The sequence below is a fragment of the Henckelia pumila genome, chromosome 3, assembly GCF_033568475.1.
Source record: "Henckelia pumila isolate YLH828 chromosome 3, ASM3356847v2, whole genome shotgun sequence".
Taxonomy (NCBI): Eukaryota; Viridiplantae; Streptophyta; class Magnoliopsida; order Lamiales; family Gesneriaceae; genus Henckelia; species Henckelia pumila.
Window position 1 is genome coordinate 22406575 of NC_133122.1, and position 8660 is coordinate 22415234.

The following is an 8660-nucleotide window of genomic DNA, read 5'->3' on the forward strand; positions in this document are numbered from 1 at the left end:
CAATTTTTTTGAGACAGTTCTCCTATTCAATCGATCGATCTCACTCATGAAAATGTATTACTTTATATATCAAATAAAATATAATATTTTTTAAATACATTCCTACATTCATCCGTGTAATTGAGTTAGGCATTGGATATTACTGAATACCAAATATACTCTTTAGCTTGAGAGTAGAGGTTGGTCTAGGAATCAAAATATGTGGGAAGTGCACTTAAGATAAAAAGGGACCATCTTTTAAGTTTAATATAGAGAACTTTTTAATTTTTGGAAAAAAAAACATGCATAAATTAAATTACATTGCTTTTAAAACTTTAAAAAAAAAAAAAAAAAAAAAAAAAAACTATCTCCTCTATAAGTTGGATCAAGAACTTGGACAAAAGGAAGCACATTAAGATATATAAAAACCACATATCTCACGTTTGAGACGAGATATCATGTTCGAGACATAACTATAACAATCCAAAACCGACGAAAAAGGTACCAACACGATGATCAAAGGAACAAACGTGAGTTTTCCGCAGTCCCTCCGAAAGAGAAAAGTTAATCCGAAGAAAGAAGATAAAGCTCAACGTACACTACACAAATCCCATTTCCCTTTCGCAATCATTTTCAAACATGGAAAACTTCTTCACTCAAAATAAACTACTAAAATAAACAAAGCAACACATTATGCATAATAAAGGGGCGATTTCTGCACTTCCACCGACTGAGACACTAAATTTTCCACAAAAAAGAAAACTTGAATATATATGTAAACACAAGCAAGATTCTCTGGTGTAAAACAAAGTGACAATCAATGGGCCCAGAGAATTGATTATACGGCATTTATCCATCACGGGTAGCTAAAATACAACACGCATTAATCTTTGCAATTAATCCTTATAAACATCCCACATCCCTTGTTCCAAGATTTAATTTTTATAAAACACACACTCTGTTTTCGCTTCCAAATATCTTAGAATAGAACGGACCGGCGACATTGCTCTCTTCTTGACATCTGGCTCATACCAACATCGATGGCTCCTCTAGGACAACGTTTTTATCCCCTCATCTTTCTACGTCATTTTGCATCATTGAGTCGAATTCCAGGCTGATTGTCGTATGAACGAATGGCCAGAGCAAAGCCGGTGTTCGCCTGCGATGTTTCGCGACAATTCCGGGGCGTGTGAAGAAGCTCCCATGCTTCTGTGATGCGTGTCAGTGGATTTCAAAAACCAGGGTGAGTGATCTGGTGAGCAGGCTGACACTGCAGGAGAAGATCGGGTGGCCTCGTGAAATGGTGCCAAAGGGGGACAACAAAAGCTCTGGAAATCCCGACTTACCAGTGGCTGGGTCCGAGGCTTTACGCATGGAAGTCGATCTAAAATTAGAGAAAAGGGATGAATTGAATTAAAAAAAAAAAAAAGAATATAAACTCCTACGATCGACAGCCTGGAACCAAGTTATTCGGGCCTGGTTCCTGGCGCCACTAGCTTCCCTCAGGTCCAGTCCCTCACAGCTGCCACTGTTCAATGATTCACTCTTTGAATCCATTGGAAAGGTAAAATGCCTGTCATTGATTCTTCATTGCGTTTTCATCACTTCCCTTCTGTAGTAGCTAGTACTTAGGGGGATTGCTTCCTTATTTTCGTGTATTTTTATTTTATACATGTATTTAATGAATATATAACATTTATTTTTGAGACAGAAGAGAGTGTTTTGTTTTCGAGAGATAGGGTCGGCGATTAGTATATAAGCAGAATGCTCGTATGTTAGAATCTAACGGCCCAATGTTTTCTGCGGACGAAATGTACATAATGAATAATCTTCAGCGTGTCATAAAAAAGATAGATCGTTACAATGAGTACTAACACAATGGGGTAGCAGTCGACCAATACATATTTGAGAACTGAATTCCATGACTGGAAACAGAGACTAAAAAATAAACCAATCGTCGGTTATATTTAGTCTTTTGTCACAGTGGATTCTTGAATAATTGCGCAGACATGATGAGCAAGAGAAAAGAGTTTCAGACCAGCATTAAAATACTCGGTTTTTGTCCACTGCAAACAAAGTTTTTCTAAATGTGCAATTTTAATGTATTAGAGATAGTAGCTGGTGCGGTTGGCTAGAAATTTATGCTCCAGTGATCAATTTGGACACTGGAATTTGTTAAGTATATGGCATAGAGATAACTATTCGGATGTATCATTGTTTTACCCCCCTCGATCAATCTTTCTGTTTGATAAATATATACATATATTTCTCGCTATTGACCGTTCCAGTTGGTAATCACTTTCATGCAAGTCTCAACAGATTTTTATCTAGTTCTAAAAGAAGTTTGTGATAATATTCCGTGGAAATTGGAGAATCAGAGTCACATACATGTGAATGAGGGAATAATAACTTTTAAAGTCTAAAAAATAAAGTTTACTTCAGTGAGTTGAAGTTCGGTTGGACCTCTTTATAACAAAATTGTCATGTAAAAGTCTGACTTTTTGTTTTAGGATATGCACATAATGCTTCACTGAGTTTAACAAAGACATGTCACCATCATGAAGAGTCCCCCACTGTATTCTTTAATATTTTACATGTTAGTGCATTGCGGTTACGCTAATACAGAACGAGGGCAAGAGTTGTATTGAATGTTGTTGTTGATGAATTTGTACCATGATGTCGTGTTATAGACGTTGTCATGCTGAATGATCAAATTAAAATATTTTACAGGATCTTGGATGTTATTATATCAACTTTTATAGTCAAGAAAGTGAAAGCATACTATATAACACATATACATAAATTGTATTTTCACTCGCAACAAAATATGTATATCCAGTGTGTGAGAGTATCACTATCAGTAAATACTCACAGTAAGTGTCGACACCACGAATAAACACTTTAAGAAAGTTTCGAATTGAAAATCGGAGCTCAAGATGGAGTTAAAAGAAGATTCACGTGATGGAACGTTATTTTAGCCTGAAGTTGGACCAAAAAGTTCGTCTATTTAGCTTTGAGTTTGACTCAAGAATATGAAATATGAATTATTATAGATAGGTCAAAAATTCAGATTTATTTGTCATCCCTGATTTCAAAAGCCCTTATAACCTATTCGAGCATGCATATGGTAGGTAATCGCTTAATTTATGTAGAGGGCATAATCACAATATAGGATCAATTTTGTAGATTTGCGACAAGCCGAAAGCCTATGTAGTGGTAAAGCATAGTGCGATTATTGAAGACACAAATTTATGTTTATCATACACCAGCTTCACGATTTCAGACATTCTTTAAATAATCCAAAAGCCAACTTACTGCTTTAACTATCACATTAATCATTGCGTGACAGTGAGAGGGTCTGATTTAGACTTGTTAAACTACATATTGAGTTTGTTTTTGGAAAATCTCATGACATCCAATATCTTAATCATGCTTGTAAATCGCGATATACGGGAATATTGAATAAATAACGTGAAACCCACTTGTAACGATATAAATGACTTAAAACTCTAAAGATCAGTTTGTACTCTTAAGTCCCACATCGAAGATATGCGATCTCCCAAAATAAAGAATATAAATAATAACAAACGTAAGCCTCGAAAATCTTGAAGGTTTATAGGTGGTCTCAGAAGGTAGAAAAAAAACAACGGCACGGCAAGAGCGATGTACAAAATGTTGGAAAATAGCCGGATTGCGAATAGACCGTTATGCCGGTCTCCAAATATCAACATTTTCGATGGACCCCAGATGGGGACGGGGCCCGAAGAAACCCCGGGAGAAGACCCTGTAACTAACGAGCAAAGATCAAGGGCGCCGCATATGTTCGAGGTCTGCAGCAAAGAGATGATTGTGAAGAAAAAGAGAGACTCAAAGTTGCTGCTGATGCCACGCAAACCCTACACCGGCTTATGATCTTGAAAATTGGAAGCGGGTTCCAAAGATACAATTTTGATTCTAGTTGGTATTACATTTTTTTATGCTTGGATCATGAATCTCACGTATGCTATTTGAAATTTTCATTGGCTTTTGATCACATTCTCGGGATCTTCGTCTTTAGTTGACAAAAGCAAGATACATGGATGATAAGTTCACAGCCACCCGTTCAAGATTGCTGTGTTCATGAGGAAAATGTTGCTAGTGTGATGTGTTTAGCCACAATAATCAAAAGTCAATGGCAAGGCCAACTTGTGGTGATTCCCTGAACTGTTACACAGCTGGCGTGATTCGAGGCCCAATAGAACCTGAATGGGGTACATGGTTTTTGATTTTTTGCCATAAAGTCAAAGAAACTTATTCCCTGTTTCACTTAAATTTGTGATTCTTCTACAGGATACATTGCGTTACAAGATTGTGATTCTTTGCACAATGAGATGTTTTATAAGAACGCAAAAGTACGACCCAAACACCAACACAAACAGCTGCTCATGTCTCTTGAACTCAGGTCTGTTTTGTGTAACAGAGTGAAAATGCTGTGAGACTTTTTGGATTCCGTTCATTGGATACAGAAAACGTGACTTCGTGTTTTTTGCGCAGGCTTGGCTGATCGTTAACTGTGGAGATTTCTTCGGAGCAGTTTCAAAGGGTAGAGAAATTTCACACTAGCGTGCGGTCGACCAAGGGGACTGGATTACACGAGACAGTAATCGACTCGGAGCACATCTCTAACAATTTTGGGACAGATGATGGAGATTAGGGATTCTTTGATGTGAGAGTTGATTCCTAGTAAACACGGAAATATGGAAGACCTTGGTCCATAAGGACGTCCCACTGCTTACTGAGGCAAACCAAGAACTTGCACGTGAAAGCTCAGGTCACGACAGAGGGATCGGTGTTTTGCTCAAGAACACGAAAGGGTCGTTGTCCCTTGTCTTGCGCACTGTTCCATCAAGAACTTTTGGCCGGTTCATTGGTCCTAACGGATCGATAATTGCAACTCACACCATGCTCGGGAACTACGATAGGTTATACTATATACAAAAATCTCTCTCACAAAACTCGGTTTTCTTGTTTTGGAGGAGGAAAAACGTCCGACACTTAAGCTAGCTTACTACTGTTTTCAGGCCAACTGAGCTGCCGAGGCAAGTACAAGGAGCCAAGTCCACTGCAGGGTCTAGCAGCCTTGGGTTGCAACAGTGGTATCAGCCTGGTTGTGGCAAGATGTTGAAGTGTGACTAGCTGCTCAAGTAGACGCGGCCAAGAAAGTAGCATCAACGGCTGATGCTGTTGTTATAGGATGATGAGGGCTTCGGATCAATCTGTTGGGAGGCCGAAAGCCCTCGGACAGAGTCGACATCCACCTCTTCGCCAGGGCAGCAGCAACTTTTAGATAACCTCGGGTCCGCAGGAGTGTCAAAAGGGACCTGTGATTCTAGTCTTAATGACCGGGAGGGGAGGCCATGGACGTGCAGTTTTGAGTTTGCGAAAGATAATTCCTAATATTACAAGCATTTCTCTGGGTAGGTTTTCCCGGGAGAAGCCGGAGGAGCAGCGATCGCAGATGTAATCTTCGGATTGCATAATCCAGGTACCGTTTCTTGAAGTTGTAAGAAATGTAAATACTCTGAATCTTTAGTCCTAATTCACACAGAAACTGAAATACATTTTCACTTGTGGTGCTTCAGGAGAAAACTACCAATGACTTGGTACCCACAATCATATGTAAACCAAGTTAACATGACAAATATGAACATGAGACCGGACCCTGCGACCGGATACCCCGGTAGGACATATCGTTTCTACAAGGGAGACACTGTTTTTTCATTCGGGGACGGTCTAAGTTACTCCCAATTCTCTCACAGCTTAGTGAAAGCTCCACAGCTCGTATCCGTGCCATTGCAAGAAGATCATGAATGCCATTCATCTGCATGCATGTCCATTTACGCGGTGGAAGAAACGTTGCAAGAACGTGGCATTCGACATTCATGTGAGAGTCAAAAACACAGGAAAAATGAGCGGAAGCCACACCGTTTTCTTGTATTCGACCCCTCCAGAAGTTCACAATTCACCTCAGAAACACTTGCTAGACTTTGAAAAGCTGCATTTGACACCACAGGGGGAAGGGTTGGTTCGAGTTCAGCGTCGACGTTTGCAAGCATTTGAGCGTGGTGGATGAAGATGGCAATCGAAAGGTGGCGCTGGGGCAGCATGAGTGCTTCATGTTGGAACATTGACACACACATTGAATGTGAGATTTGAAGAAACAATCCTCATGTTTGGTTAATTATTTGCATCTTCATAATTTTTTCTTGACTCTCATTTTCCCACCAAAGAAAGGAAAGGAGAGATGTAGCACAAGAATGAATAGTGTAAGAAATTAATGTTATCATTATTAAATGAAAACAATTGCTGCAAAAATTTCTTCTGAAGTTCATTCTTTTGAATGCCAACTTGTGTTGTCAAAACATTGTGAAAGGAAGACTAAGATTTTGTCTTCATTTTCCTTTTTTTCTCAATTTATTACTAAAATCAAATGCTATTTTTTTATTAAAAAAAAAACTAGCATGAAAATCTATCGTCACTACCTTTCAATATGTACGGAACCCCGAGCTAATGCAGTGACTACCTCTCACAGTCACTATCTCTCGATGTATTCTGAATAAACCCCGAGCTAATGCAAAGACTATCTCCTTGATTTCAGCATTGGTAAAATGTTAATCGTCGAATTTGTGTTTTATGTTTTTGTCAAATAAGATTATTATCTGATTGGGCCAATTTATGAAAAATTAGTTGGGCTCTTTTCCTATTTTGAAAATAAAATATTCTCAAATAGACAGCCCAATTCTTTACGGGTTTACTTCAACATTTTGTCTCTTGTGTTGTATTTGAATTTGTGGATTTGATTTGGAGAACAATTTAATAGAGGGATTTCAAATGACACGCATTTTTTTTTTTTTTTGAATTTCACCACAACCATTGAAATTGTGTAACTTTTTATAGTATGCAGCGGAATTGAAATTCATTTGAATTTTGTTCATCCAAATAATTCAAGAAATCTAAAATTATTATCTTAAATGCATCCATTCAAACATAACCTTAGTGAAATTCGTTGGCCTAATTTTATCGGATTGGACTTTTTTTTTTTTTTACAAGCATTGGACTTTTTTTTTCAACACACATTGGAAAAAAAAAGGTTTAATTTTGTTATGTGGTAAGTTTAATTATAATTTATATAGACACCATCAATTTGGAAAAATGTTTTGGCACAGTATAAAAAAATAGTAATGAAAAAGTATGGAAATATAATATTTAAATATTTTAATTATTTGTGTTTAAATAATTTTCATTTTATTTATTTTAAAAAAAAATTCTAAACAAAATTTCAAATTCGAATATTTTTTTATTGTCAAGCTTTTTCCATCGAAAAAGTTATTAGATATTGATATACTAGTTTGTTTCCAAAAACAAAAAAAAAACAAAAAAAAAAAGGAAAGGAAAGGAAAGGAAAGAAAAGAAAAGAAAAGAAAAAAAAGATAGAAATATACTAGTTGTAGCCGATGCATACGTGTATACTTGTGTGCAAAAATAGTAGTCAAAATGAAAGATATTACAGTTCACAGTTTGAAATTCATATCCAAAGAGGGACAAAAAAATGAATTTATTGTCCAAGAACATACAGTTTTTTTTATTTTTTCTCTCATGTTTTTTTTGTCTGATTTAAATATCGGAGGGATCACGCTAGAAAGAATCTCGACGCCTCTAATCGGTTTTTTTATGATTTTCAGACAAAGACATATGAAAGAATAAAAAAAATTGGATTGACATCAATATCCAAAGAGGAAACAAAAAAATGTATTTATTGTTTGGCCAAGTACATACACACAACTTTACATGAAAAAATCATTCTGAAATTGGAGAAGAAAATTCATGATCACACGATTCCTTACCAATATTCATATTTGATTATAATAGTTGCCACCAACAAAATCAAGAAATGACATCTAGCAATTGGCAAAAACAATGATTGATATTTAATTATTTGGCATTTTATTCTAAGCAAGTTTCCTATTACGACCATTTCCCCAAATATTTATATTAAATAACTCTCGAACTGCATCGCGTATGATCATAAGTATTTTGTTTTTTTCTTTGTTTTTACTTTTTTTATCAGCGATATTATTCGAATTGATGATATTATTCGAATGTAAGATCAAATAATCACGAATTCAATTTCTTATAAAAAGTTAAAAATATTTTCTCGATCGAACCTATCACACTAAATTTATCTAATACTACTTTATTTTTTTGACAAGATCTAATACTACTTCATTAAACTCAAAAGATAGAACCATAATTAACAACTACGATTTCACCGTCAAAAAAATAAATGAGTATAAGATTCCATTGCCTCGAACTAGGACCATTGGCATTGCCAAGTGGACAAATATGGCGTCACTCTAGATCCCATCACCGTATATTAATTAAACTACAAGATTTTAATTGAAAAAGAACAACTCCTTTCCCAAGAACAAGTTGCCACAAAATAGCTTGACTTTCTTGTTTTGAAAGTTCACCTATTATTATTTTAAACAAAACGATTGTAGCCATTGGCATGAACAAAGTGTCACCAATCTTTATTCTTAGCATCAACATTATTTTTTTAAATCCCAACATAGGATTTTAATTTGTTTTTATTACATGTATAAACATATATATCATCTTATTTTTCAATCAGTTCTGCAATA

The 8660-nt window shown here is 36.1% G+C and overlaps 1 pseudogene; it reads left to right on the plus strand.

Moving 5' to 3' along the window:
- Positions 1-1112: 1112 nt before the first annotated feature.
- On the plus strand, positions 1113-6199 carry LOC140888250 (beta-xylosidase/alpha-L-arabinofuranosidase 2-like; annotated as a pseudogene).
- The last annotated feature ends 2461 nt before the right edge of the window (positions 6200-8660 follow it).